The following is a 14,584-nucleotide window of genomic DNA, read 5'->3' as shown; positions in this document are numbered from 1 at the left end:
TCACACCGGGTGCATGGGTGTGTACCCAAAATCCCTAGAAGAGAATGGAGGAGAAGGGACTGCAGCATGGCCATCTCCCCAGGGGGTGATTTCTTACTTTCCCTCTTTCTTTCTCTCTATGTCTCTTTGGCAAGCTCACACACCCTATGGCAAACAAACAAACAAAAACAAACAAACAAACAAACAAAAACAAAAAACCTAGGAGAAAAATGACAGTTTAGGCAGGGCAGGTCTTGATGACCTGAAAAACATCTGAAAAAAGACTCAAAATTCTTACCAGAGTTCAGAGAAATGCAAATCAAAGTAACTTTCTATTTACCAGACTGGAAAAATATAAAAATAGCTACAGCGCCTTTGCTGGCGTTGAGGCATAGCAAACAGAACTCGCATGTATTGTTGGTGAGGTGGCGAATGGTTATAGGCAATTGGAAAAGCAGTCCGACAACATTAATTACACTCAAAATTTAATTTTCGGCCCACAATTCTATTCTGAAAGTCTGCCCCACTGAAGCCAAAGCACCCATGTCTAATGAGGCAGATGGTGTCTAGGGATTTTTTTTTCTGTAGTGGCGAAGACCCGGGACGTAGAGAAGCAGAGTAAAATATGGGATATCTGAGTGGTGGCTAGTGTGTTGGGGAGGCTGGCGTGGACGCTGCACTTGGCAGCGAGCCCTTCATCCTGAAAGGCCAGGCCCTGGGAACTCGCGCCTCCTCCACAGAGCTTGCTCCCACGCCTCTCCATTTCCCCATCCCGTGGGACGAAGGGGCTGCAGGTGACTGATGCTAATTTGCCTGCCATGGCCAGCAGTGGGAGTCTCCCTGCCCAAGGTCCCCGCCTTCTTTGGTGCAGCTACAAGGAGGCTGTGGAGTCCTGAGTCTCTCCCCACTACTAGAGCGAGGCTGCTCTCCCTCCACCAGAAGCTCCTGGACTTCTCACACCCCGTATCAGCCCCTCTTCCTCTCTGAGCTCTTTCCCCTTGCTAACTTCCATTCCCAGTGGTGACTCCCAGCAGAGTGGAGGAGGGGAGGCAGCAGTGCAGTCACTACGTATCCACTGTCATCCATGTGCTCAGTGAGTGTCATCGCCACCTGTGTCCTGTCCATCTCTCCCTCAGGGTAGGCAGCAGTGACTTGTCCCTCTTGAAAGAAGGTAGAGCTCCCGGGAAGCCTGCCTTGGGTACTATCTTGTCCTCAGGGCACTACACACAAATATTTTATGTAATTTTTTTGAGAGATGTTTTCCTATAGGGCATGTACACTCGCTGCAGAGACAGAGAGAGACAGAGACAGAAAGCAAAAAATTACCCTCCAAGGGGGGATGGCTGTGCCACAATTCTTTCTCCTCCATTCTCCTCTCAGGATTTTGGGGATGCACACACACATACCTGGCATTAATTTCAAGCCACCAGGTGGAAGACCCAAACTACAGTCAACGACACCACCCTCTGGCTCCCATTTTATGTAGTTTTAACAACTTTTTAGACAGATCCTCTTGCTGTCATAATCCTCCTGCCTTGGTCTCCTGAGCGACTGAGATTATAGGTACATACCACTACACCCGGTCTTTAGAATGGACTAGGAATCAAACCTGGGACTCCCATGTGGTCCCAGTCTGAGAAGCACAGAGTATCAGCAGTACACGCCACTGTGGTTGAGTCACTGGGTGAAACTTTTATAGCTACACATTTAGTAACATCCTTTTCTACCTCCTTTCCCCATCTTCTCTTCACCCTCTGTCACCCACTAAAAGGGTATCTTTGGTGACGCAGAATCAATAGAAGAGAAGACAGAAGGAAAGGAGAAAGCCCCTCATCAACTCATATGATGAAGAGTTGAAGAGGGAAGAGGAAGAAAGGAAGAAAACCCACCTGGGCTGGGCTGGATGGAGTCTGTGGTTTAGGATGCCAAGGACTGCAGGAACTTCGGGAATGCGAGAACCAGGGAGCAGAAGAAAGGGGCTCATGTCACCGTGGGTTATTATTCTCTTGAATGTTCTTTGAAACACAAGTGAAGAGAGGACTTTCCTCACTAAGGTGACCAGAGGAATTGTCTTTGAATGAAACATGTCTTTGAAAGAAACTCCACGTATAACCGAGCTATGTGGAATGTTAGTATTAAAAGGATTTGGAAACAAGACTGCCCCCAGAGAGTTTCATCATGAAGTAAAAATTTTGGCAGTGCTCAAAGGTAGGCAAAGTCACCCTTAAAGAGAAAGGCTTGGTCTTAGATGGGAAGAGGAGGCAAGGAGTGAGCTGCCTATGGGTGTACACACATGCAAAGGGAGAATGCGGGAAATCAGCTGAGGGAATGTTTAGCCAAGGATGCCTAATGGTGTCAGCACTGGAGGCAGGTCCCCTGGCCCACCAGACCAGGTCTATGTAGGTTGGCAGCATCTGCGATTAGGATCCACAGCTCACAGCTCACTGCCCACCTCAGATCCCACCTGAGCAGATTATCTCCTGGCAACAATCTGCTTTTCCATGTACAACCATCCCTGAGCCTTAAGGAAGAGCAGGTACCAATCAGCAAATGCACCAACAAGTGATCTGCTTGTCAGTGCTTCCTCCGTTGGTGTCCTCTCAGGATTTTGGGGATGCACACACACATACCTGGCATTAATTTCAAGCCACCAGGTGGAAGACCCAAACTACAGTCAACGACACCACCCTCTGGCTCCCATTTTATGTAGTTTTAACAACTTTTTAGACAGATCCTCTTGCTGTCATAATCCTCCTGCCTTGGTCTCCTGAGCGACTGAGATTATAGGTACATACCACTACACCCGGTCTTTAGAATGGACTAGGAATCAAACCTGGGACTCCCATGTGGTCCCAGTCTGAGAAGCACAGAGTATCAGCAGTACACGCCACTGTGGTTGAGTCACTGGGTGAAACTTTTATAGCTACACATTTAGTAACATCCTTTTCTACCTCCTTTCCCCATCTTCTCTTCACCCTCTGTCACCCACTAAAAGGGTATCTTTGGTGACGCAGAATCAATAGAAGAGAAGACAGAAGGAAAGGAGAAAGCCCCTCATCAACTCATATGATGAAGAGTTGAAGAGGGAAGAGGAAGAAAGGAAGAAAACCCACCTGGGCTGGGCTGGATGGAGTCTGTGGTTTAGGATGCCAAGGACTGCAGGAACTTCGGGAATGCGAGAACCAGGGAGCAGAAGAAAGGGGCTCATGTCACCGTGGGTTATTATTCTCTTGAATGTTCTTTGAAACACAAGTGAAGAGAGGACTTTCCTCACTAAGGTGACCAGAGGAATTGTCTTTGAATGAAACATGTCTTTGAAAGAAACTCCACGTATAACCGAGCTATGTGGAATGTTAGTATTAAAAGGATTTGGAAACAAGACTGCCCCCAGAGAGTTTCATCATGAAGTAAAAATTTTGGCAGTGCTCAAAGGTAGGCAAAGTCACCCTTAAAGAGAAAGGCTTGGTCTTAGATGGGAAGAGGAGGCAAGGAGTGAGCTGCCTATGGGTGTACACACATGCAAAGGGAGAATGCAGGAAATCAGCTGAGGGAATGTTTAGCCAAGGATGCCTAATGGTGTCAGCACTGGAGGCAGGTCCCCTGGCCCACCAGACCAGGTCTATGTAGGTTGGCAGCATCTGCGATTAGGATCCACAGCTCACAGCTCACTGCCCACCTCAGATCCCACCTGAGCAGATTATCTCCTGGCAACAATCTGCTTTTCCATGTACAACCATCCCTGAGCCTTAAGGAAGAGCAGGTACCAATCAGCAAATGCACCAACAAGTGATCTGCTTGTCAGTGCTTCCTCCGTTGGTGGACTTGCTGGTCTTTTTGAGACAAGGTACCCAGAACCACTCAGCCCTGGAGTAACCACACTTGAATTGCTCAGCCTGGGCAATAGGAGACAGACTGGCATGTGGGATCAGGTCAAGGAGCTGCCACATGGCAGGGAGCTGCCTGGGGTGCGTGCGCATGGCCTTCCCAGGGTGATTCTTCCCTCCTGTAATCATCTCCCACGGATGCACAACTTCCTTGCTGGCGAACTCTGCAGTGTGAAGAATAAGTATTTCCCAGACATAACTGTTTTTGTAGTCACTCGTGCAATAAACACTGGATGTGCCGGAGACCCTGTAAGGACCAAAGATACCATGATGAAAAAGGCTCTGCTTCTCTGATGCTCTGAGAAACTGCAGGTGGGAGGGGAGACAGACTAGAAAGTAAGGCAGTGTAATGTGTAAGCACCACGCAGAGCTGCAGGGGCACCGAGTGGGGGGCCATCCACTCTGCATAGATGGTCATTTCCTCATTCATTTTCACTTAGAAGAAAGCTCATAAAAGGATTAAGAGAAATTCACGCTTCAGAAGGAAAAAACCCAGATTTTACATCATCAAAAAATCAACTTAGGGGCTGGATGGTAGTGCAGCAGTAGAAAGTGATGCTCTTAGTTATATAAAATTTAAAAGTAGCTGAAGAAAAAACAAACACAAATGCAAGTATAATTTGTGTGCAAATGCAGACTGAGGGACATTCTACTGGATATCTGGCTGGGACTCCCCAAGACTGACAGGCCATAAACATGAAGAAAACAGGAGAAATGGTGACAGACTAGGGATGACGTGACAACTAAATGCAATATGGTATTCCAGATTCAGTCCTAAAAAGGAACTGGAAAGCTGGTAAAACCCAAATTTCACCATTTAATTTAGTTTAATAGTCATATGCTAATGTCAGTTTCTTAGCTTGACAAATGCACTCTTGTGGTGAAACCAAAGTGACTCCATTTCAAAGCTAATTTGCCATCTTTTTCTTTCTTATGAATTTATTTTCTTTACTCATGACACAACACACGTGTACATACATGAAAGGAAGTGAGAGAAAGAGAAAGAGAGATGAGCACCCTCCACAGAGTCTGGCCACGCCTGATCCCTTTCCTCCAGCCCTCCAGCCCTCCAGCCCTCCAGCCCAAAACATGCCAGATACCAGCATCTTTTGGGCTGACCTAGTTGGACTTGACCTGCAGTTGCCAGGTGGAACCCAGCCTCCTTGAGCAGCAAGTTCCCACTGCACCATAATGCTGGCCCTGACTCACCATTTTAACCTATGTTTGTAGGTTAAAGTGAGTTAAGAGCCAAATTCCTTGGCTACACTTCCAAGGCTAGTAGATAGCCTAAGCTATTGTAGTAAATACTTATATCCTTATTCATGGAGTGGCACACCTATAAGTAAAGATGTTCTCAAGCTGCCTCAGTAGCACAGTAGTTAAGTGTTGTGTGTTGGGAGCCAGATACCACATGATGACTGACCACAGTTCAAATCTCAGCCCCAGCATCTTGAAAAACATGCCAGATGTGTATACATGTGTGCCCAAATCCTGACGGGATAGAGAAATGGAGAAAATACAGCACCGCCAAGTTCCTCTATTTCTTTTTTTTTTTAATTTTGTTAAGCTGTTTTTGCCTTAGGACACATGTGACTGCTTGAGCAGGGGGAGACAGAGAGACAGGGTGAGAGAGAGACATTGAGAAAAAAGTGAGAAATCACCTCCCATGGGGCATGGCCATGCCACAGTCCCTTCTCCTCCATTCTCTTCCTGAGATCTTGGGCATGCATGTACAGGCGCCCAGCATGATTTTCAAGACACCAGGTTCGGGACTCGAACTGTGGTCAGCCATGAGGAAGTCCAGTGACATAACCACTGCGCCATCTGCTGGCTTCAGTTTCTCTTTGCATGATTCGGTAGCGTATTTCTTTTTAGCACTGAATACTATTCCATCGCGGTGTATGTACTGCAGTTTATTTATCCACTCAGCTATAGAAGAATATTGATACAGTTTTTCGCCTGCAAAATGGGTACAATTAAAATAATATCCACCTCCTAGAATTATTGCTAAGATTAAAGAGGGAGATGTTTTGCTTAATAAAGAGTTTAAACTATGTCAAACAAAATTCTCAGCCAAAAGTACCATCGTTTGCCCCAGAGGATTTCCCTTTTGTTCATTCTGCCCAGTTGCTCACCTTTAGGCAGACCGATCTGTAAGTCTCCTCGTTATGGCCGGTGAGCCATAACGGTAATAGCAGGTTGTCAGAAAAGTCATGGTACATTTTTGCATAGAAAAACAGAAAACGATGTCATGACTTTCCTGACAACCCAAGATAATACGAACATCTGCCGGGCAGGAAACACCACTATCTTTCCCTGCAGCCCGTTCTTGGTCCCACAGTCTGTGCTTGGAACGTAGGTTTTATCTAGAAATCACTGGAAACGTGAGCTGCTTGCCTTTTCTTTTTTTCCCAGGCAAAAGTTTATTTTTAAATAAATTGTTCCTCTCAAAACAAGGCTTGGATCTTACTGTTGAGTCATTTTATTCCAAAGCAGATACAATGGCTTACCTTAAGTCACCCTGGGACTTGCGGGTGCTAACCACTGACTGCAGCTGGGCCCTGCTCACTAGCTGGTGCCCTTTGTCCCTCCTGCTCCTGAGTTCTGGGGTGTCACAATGCCCACAGACTGCAGGAAACCTCTTCTTTGTCAGAAGAATAAGGATTAAATGAAAATCCTCTGTGAACCACCCTTTGGTCACCTGATCTCACCCAGGCTTGTCACTTTATCACCCTGGTCAAAAGAAAGCATTCCTAATTTAACTTGTCTCTGAGAAGAGAATGAGCTATTTGATCCCAAATGAAATGGGTGACTCGGCTCAGAGCCGAGTGCTCTGTGAATGTTCCCAGAGCTCTGGTTGCTTTTACTTGGTGCTGGGCAGTGTCTCTCAGAGGCTTGGGAACGGGCTGGAGAGGTGAAGACTAGGTTGTGTGGTTTGTTTGACTGCTGAGTGACAGGATTACACAGTCACCCCCACTTCCTCCGGCTCTGCAGGTCAGAGGACAGGGAAGGGGTAGCCAGGAGTCTACTGTGACTTTTTAGCTAGAAAACACTCTGGGCCCTACTGACCCCTACATCCAGATCACCTGGCTGAGGGCCTGGGGCCTCCCCCACTGGCTGCTCTCCCAAGACTACCCTGTAGAAAGGGGGGGACCCTGGGGAGAAGGGTCTCTCTACAGAATGCAGATGAAATTGCAGACCTAGCAGAGTCAGACCAGGGACAGCCTGATGGGAGAATTAGGGGACCTGATCTTAGGCCTCTGCAGGTTGAGAGAGACAGACAGCACCCCCAATAGGATCCCAATGTTGTGGCCCGCTCTCAACCCTTAACCCAACTCTCAACTGGGAGCCTTCCCATGCGGCGCTGCCTCACGGAGTGTGTTATCCTGCTGAGCCAGCATCTGGCCCCTGGAAGGTGGATCTTGTTAACCCTAACTTACAGAGCAGGAAACTGGGGACCTAGAGAGGTTCAATGACTTGTTCCAGATCACTTGGTTGTTAAACGATAGGACTGAGATGAAAATACAGAGTTATTGGCCGGCCAAGCCAGCGTTTCCCCTCTCTGCCGTGCAGCTTCACTGAACAAAGATGACTGTGAGCGCCAAGGGCAAGCAACGGCTTGTAAAGACTTAAGAACTCTGGAAAAAAATGAAAGGACCAAAATCCATTTCTTTTCAGAAGTCAGGGAGGAATACGTCCTGTGGGCCTGGAAAATGAGTAAGTAAATGAATGTATAGAGCAACGAGCTAACTTATCACCTTTATTAAAAATATCAGGGGTGAGACCAGCTGGTGGGTAGTATGGTGGTTGAGCCACTGGACACCCACATGGCCAACCACAGTTCAAATCGTGAACCTGGTGGCTTGCTTTCTCACTTTCCCTCTTTTTCTCTCTCTTTAGTGACTATAGCAAGTTAAAACAATAATAATAATACATAAAATAAAATAAACCATTCTTTAAAAAAAAATACCAAGCGTAAACAATAAGTTCTGGAAAAAAATGCATTGTGAAAATGCTATGCATGGATTTCAATCATTTTCTGCACCCGAATAGACTTGCACTTTAGTTCCATTTTCCGTAAGTTTTTGAAGTCCCCGTGAAACCACCCTCTGTAACCTCCTTGTACTTTCTGTCCTCACTCCCAGCCAGCGCATATGGAAGTTCTGGTACCCTCCCCCCATTCTGGGTGCACATCAGCTTCCCACTTTCTTGGACAGTATAGTGGGAGAGTCTTGACCAGGGAGTTAGAAACCTGGTCACTGAGTCTTGAGATAAGTCACTCAGATTCTCAGGGCTTCAGGGGCCTCCACTTGAAAATGGAAGAAGCACTGCCCCTGTGGTACCCATAATAAGAGCAGTCAAGGTGTACTGACCGCTGCACCAGGCCCTTACATACATTATCTCCTTATTCTTCACAGCAACCAGACACAGGCATGCTATTAATCTCATCCTGCAGCTGAGGAACTGTGAGGTTCAGTAGTTAACTCAAGGGCATGGTGCTAGAAAACGGCCGTACAGGACATACCCCATGTCTGTCCGCTTTCGATGCCCTCCTCCTAGCCAATACCTTATGTCGAGGCTAGACTACAGACTATGCTCAGGTTCAAGGTTGGGTGAAGTTCTCTTTTTTTTTTTTTTTTTTTTGTTGTTTTTTTTTTAAGGTTTTTGCCCCAGGGCACATGTGCTCGCCAGAAAGAGACAGAGAGAGGGAAAGTGAGAGATCACCCCTCTCCTAAGGAGGGATGGCCACACTGCAGTCCTTTCTCCTCCAGTCTCCTCTTGGGGTTTTGAACAAGCATGCAAATGCACCTGGCATGATTTTCAGGCTGCTAGGTCTGGGACTCAAATCATGGTCAGCCATGTGGAAATCCAGTGCCTTAACCATCATGCCACCTGCTGGCCTTAGAAGTTCCTTCATTTTGGTTTACTCATTTTGGTTTACTTTCCGTAACCAAAGACAGCGTGAAGAATATAAATGTAATTCTGACTCGGACAAGTAATGAGTTCCATGCAACCTCACTTGAGTGTCACAATTTGATCCAAAGTTCGGTGGTCTTGGCAGCCAGGTGTAACAAGATGTTAGCCATATTGGAGAAGTGGAGAACTGTGGGTGGGCTGCCTCCAGTACCCTCAGCCACATCAGTGCCCAGAAATAACTTAAACCACTTTAGAAAGCAACATTTCTGCTGCCCAGTGAGTCATGTCACCAAACCTCATGTAAATGTGAGGGCTCAAGAACTTGAAATTCTCGGGACCAGCAGTTAGCGTAATGGCTACGTCACTGGACTCCCACGTAGTCGACCGCGGTTTGTGTCCCAGATCTGGTCGCTTAAACTCACGCCAGGCGCGTGTGCGTGTGTGCCCAAGATCCCAAGAGGAGAATGGAGGAGAAGGGATTGCGGCGTGGCCATCCCCCCTGGGGGGGGTGATTTCTCGTTTTCTGTCTCTCTGTCTCTGTCTGTCTGGCGAGCGCATGTGCCCTATAGCAAGAACTTGAAATTCTCACAGTGTCAATACCAGCCAATTTCCCCTTATAAGGCACGTATATTACATAGGCCCCAGAGGTTCCCATTTATATCCACTTGAGGGCTTTCCATGGGCAGAGCTAGACAAAGGCACACACCACACTGTCCCTCAGGTCTGTGGCTAGGGCTGCAACCTCTTGATGGAAGCCTTGCAAATGAGAATGACCCATCCTGTTCAGTGTCAACTTCACACGTGTCACTCTGTAGTTGTCTCTTCATTGGAGAAACTCCTCCTCAGAAGGAAGACTGATTTCTGCTTGATTTGGAGAGTCCATGTGATGGTTAATTTTGTGTTAGCTTGACTGGACTAAGGGATGGCCAGAGAGCTGATAAAACATTACCTGGTGTGTCCATGAGGGTGTCTGCAGAAGAGATTAGCATCCCTTACTCACATAAGTGGACATCATCCAATCCTTTGAGGCCTGGAAGTGGAGGAGGGTATACGAGCTCTGAGTTTGAGCTGGGACGTCTGTCTTCTCCTGTCTCAGACATTGGCGCTTCTGGTTTTCCACCTGGCAGATGGCAGATTCATGGAACTTCTCATCCTCCATAAGCATGAGCCAATCCCTTATAATAAATCTCTTTCTATGTCTATCTTTTTACAAATTTTATGTATTTTTAAAAAATCTGCTATAGGGCACAAGTTCTCACCAGAGAGAGACAGAGACAGAGAGTGAGAAATCAAACCACCTGGTCTAGGACTCAAACCCTGATTGGCCATGTGGGAGTCTAGCACCTCAGCCACCACACCTTCTTCTATGTTCATCTTATTGGTTCTCTTCCCTGGAGAACCCTGACTTACATGGCCTCTGTGTACGTTTCATCTCATGATGCTCACAGGGCCAGCAGATGGTGGCTACTGCCCCTCAAAGACCTTTGTTGGGAGAGCTGACTGGGGAGGAGGCCCTTTCGGGAGTTTTGTTCAGTGTGTGGACTGCGCCTACTCCCCCCAGGACTGCTCCCTGTGTCCAGTCATGTAAGAGTCTGTGCAGAATACAACTCTAGGAGGTGCCGTTTCATTGCCACTGGCTGTGGACAGTTCCCCCTGGGGTCGTGCAGGGCACAGTTTGTATGGCTGTAGATGGCAGCCCTGCCTCTATCTGCCCATTGTCATTATCTCATGTCCCCCAAGGTTGCTCTGGTCTAGTGTCCTGGCTGCATGATTTGGAACCCAAGACCCCTTTCTCATCCTCTAGAGCTAATCAGTGTTCAAGTCCCATTCAAGTCTTTTCTTTCTAACTCCTTCTCTGCTCCCACCCTAGTGTCACTTCCTTTTTCTTTTAGAGAACTTTTTTCTATAGGGCACGTGCAGTGTACTTGCTGGAGAGATAAAGAAAGACAGAGAGACAGAAAGTGAGAAATCACCTCCCTGGGGAGGATGGTCATGCCACAATCTCTTCTTCATTCTCCTCTTGGGATCTTGGGCAAGCATGCACACATGCGCAGCATGAAGTTTAAGCCACTGGGTCTAGGATTCAAACCATGGTCGACTAAGTGGGAGTCCAGCAACGTAACCATTACACCATCTGCTGGTTCCCAGCCACTTCCTTTGATTCCTATTCTCTAGGCACCCTCCGTACCTCATGGGCTCATAGAGGGTTGCCTGGAGTGACATCGAACTTGCCGTCCATTCTCCATTTTCATTCCTTCTATCCATTCGTCATCCCACATGCATTTACCACACACCTACCATGTGTTAGGCTCCCCACCAGGCACTGGGGGTGCAAAGAAATAGGACAGGCACACAAAGATGTGATGGTCCGTGTGTCTGCCTTCTACACACACACACACACACACACACACACACACTTTCTGCGTTTCCATTCTCAGCCCCCAGGGACTTCAGCTAGATCAATCAGGGTGATGTGCAGAGAGGGCTAGGAAAACGAAACAAAACAAAACATCAAGCATACAGAGGCCAGATTGCTATACGTCGGGAGGGGCAAGATAAGTGTGAACCAGGGAGGTGGGCAGAAGGCGAGAGAACAAGCAGCATTGAGTTTTGTGGTAAGATTTTAGGGAGTTTGGGAAAGAAAAACGGAGAAAGAAATAGCTGCTCTACAGTTAAAAGTGGGACTTTGAGGAGGCAGGATTTTTAGAAGTTTAAAAATTCCATCTTTTCAGGACCAGTAGTTGGTGTAATAGCTGTGTCGCTGGACTCCCATGTAATTTACTGCAGTTCGAGTCCTGGACCTGGTAGCTTAAACTCATGCCAGGCACATGTGCGTGCGTGCCCAAGATCCCGAGAGGAGAATGGTGGAGAGATTGCAACATGGCCATTCCCCCTGAGGGGTGATTTCTCGTTTTCTGTCTCTCTGTCTCTCTCTGTCTTTCTGGTGAGAACATGCACTCTATAGCAAAAATCCTCTTTAAAAAGAATTACATCTTTTCAATAGAGATATTTTTTAAATAAGTACTTCAAACTGAGGTTTTTAAACTGTGACCCCTTGCTTATATGTGTCATGAGGCAACCCAGGATATCAAGGAATAAGACATAGTTTTTTGTTAAGAGCACAGTCTAGTTGGCAGAGACAGCTATTTTCAGCTTTTTTTTTTTTTTTTTTTTTTTTGCTGAGAGATTTTTGTTTTAGGACGCGTGTGCTCACTGGAGACACAAGAGGGATAGAAAATGAGAAGTCACCCCTTGGGGGGAACGGCCATGCTGTAATCCCTTCTCCTCCATTCTCCTCTTAGGATCTTGGGCATGCATGCACATGCTCCTGGCATGAGTTTTAAGTCGCCCGGTCCAGGACTTGAACCGTGGTCAACTTTGTGGGAGTCCAGCGGCATAACCATTATGCCATCTGCTGGTCCCCCACTCCTCATTCACACTTTTCTTTTTTTTTTTTTTTCTTTTTAATAATTACTTTATTTAACTTAATTTATTTTAATTTGACCAGAGAGGGGGTTAGTGAGCGAGAAAGAAAGGGAAAATGAGAAAGCAAGCCTCCAGGCCAGGGCTGGAACTGTGATCGGCCATGTGGGACTCCAGTGCTCTTAACCGCCATACCACCTGCCGGCACCTCCACTCTTCATTCTTTATTCGCTGCCCTCTCTCCTGAAATATGCTGAGAGGTGACACATGGGTCCCTGGTATAAGGAACCACGGGAAATAACAATTCTTGTCTCTCAGTCTTAACCCCACGGTTGCAGGGAGCTTGTTAGAAATGTAGATTCTTGGCCCCACCCCAGATCTACTGCCTTGGAAACTCTGGGTGGGCCAGACATTCGTGTTTTCTCGATCCCTCTGGGGAATTCTGATGGCCCCTAGACTTTGAGAACCTCCTGAACTGCAGCTTCACATCTTGCACCTGTTTTTCTTACCTTTCTGTTTTTGTCCCTGCTATTTCCTCCTCCTAGAAAGCATCTCGTGGGTCTCTGCCATCCTCTTTCAAAACATTCTACCTCTAAAACACATCTGAAAATTGTGACGTGCTCCACAGGGTCACCATTATTGTTTACTTCTTTTCCTCCTAACTCTTGCATGTTAATGTTTTGCCTCCTTCATGTACAAAAGAAGCGTTTTCCCAGGAACAAACGTGTTTTAAATGTCTGCAGCTTTCACATCACTGAGCAGATTTTCTAGCTCAAGTCAGATTCCTAGAAGGGATTTTAAGAAAGGGTCTCAGAGTTCATGACTTTTTCTTTTTCTTTCTTTCTTTTTTTCTTTTTCTCTTTCTTCTGCTTTCCTTCCTTCCTTCTTTTTTCCTTTCTTTCTTCCTTCCTTCCCTTCTTTTTCTTTTTCTTTCTTTTCAATTTTTAGAGAGAGTGTGGTGCCAAAGACGAGAGAGAGAGAGAGAGAGAAAGCACCACACAATGAGACATGGTCGTGCTGTAATCCCTTCTCCTCCATTTCTTCATCCTGAAGGGATTTGAGGCATGCACACACAAACACCTGGCATTTTTTTTCAAGCTGCCAGGACTGGGACTCAAACCATGGTCAGCCATGTGGAATCCAGCTCCCTTAACCACTAGATCACAGGGTCAGCCCATCCAAGCCTGTGGTTTCCTGAGGCAATCCCCTAAGGGGATCATTGTAGGGGAGTAAGAAACCAGGGAGCAGGGAAGGGGAAGATGCTGAGTGAGGACATGGCTCAGGTCAATACTTCTTCTGATTTTGAGGAGCATAAACCATGCCACATTTGAGGCAACACCCCCACAATGATCAGTCACGGGCTATGGGCCACTCTGAGGAGTGTGGCTGAGAGCCATCTGTAGCCACTACATAGCAGGTCTGAGTGCCCTGACCCTGGAGAAGGGATCTGGAAGTGCTAACACCCTAACACCATCTCTTTCTTATACAAACACAGGTGTTCAATAAATACTTGGTGACCAGCCATTATGGCAGAACTGGTAGGGGGGCTGCACTACTAGATGCTGAAGCCATATGACGAGGCTCCAGGTCCACACTAGGTCTCCTTAGACATGCCTAAGACCCTGATCGGTTGCAAGGCTAAGGGGAGGATCATGTCTGAGAATCCTGTGGTGAGGCCTTCTCTCTCTCTCTTTCTCGCTCTCTCTCATGAAATAAATAAGTAAACAAATTTTTAAAAACTAAAGTATTTATTTATTTATTAGTTTGTTTTTTTTTACTGCCAAAGGATACATGTGCTTGCCAAAGAAAGAGAGAGAGAAAGCATGCTGGGAAAATTCATTTTGCATGCTGCAATGACATGCAGTCATTGAATATATAAACTAATAATAATAATAATAATCCAGCCTTCAGACAGTTTGAAATAAATTGCTGTTCTTGTTCAGTTAAAAAAGGGGGGGAGGAGAAAGCACACTCCAGTGGGATGTGGTCATGTCTCCATCCCATTGAGATCTTGGGCACAAATGCACACTCAGCAGTTTTGAGCTGCTGGGGTTAGGATTTGAACTGCAGTCAGCCATGTGGGATTAGACTCCCTACACATAGCACTTAATCACTATGCTATGGGGTTAGCCCGATAAGCAAACTTAAAATTTTTTCCTTTGAATAATAAATATTTAGCAATTGATTGGTCTCTTCTACCCTCCCCTTCACCATCTATAAGGGAGAATACTACTATAAAAAATACTATGGTATGAGCTTGCTCACTAGCAGCATTAAAATAAAGTGTTTTACAGACACATACGGTTGAAGAACTATCATATTCACTTTGTGAACTAGAATAGGAGTAAGTAGCTGGGGGAATCCATGCTTCCCTTATAGAT

Source organism: Tupaia chinensis, unplaced genomic scaffold, assembly GCF_000334495.1.
Source record: "Tupaia chinensis unplaced genomic scaffold, TupChi_1.0 Scaffold000646_1, whole genome shotgun sequence".
NCBI classification, from domain to species: domain Eukaryota; kingdom Metazoa; phylum Chordata; class Mammalia; order Scandentia; family Tupaiidae; genus Tupaia; species Tupaia belangeri.
The sequence above is the reverse complement of the archived record's forward strand: the minus strand, read 5'-3'. Positions refer to the sequence as shown.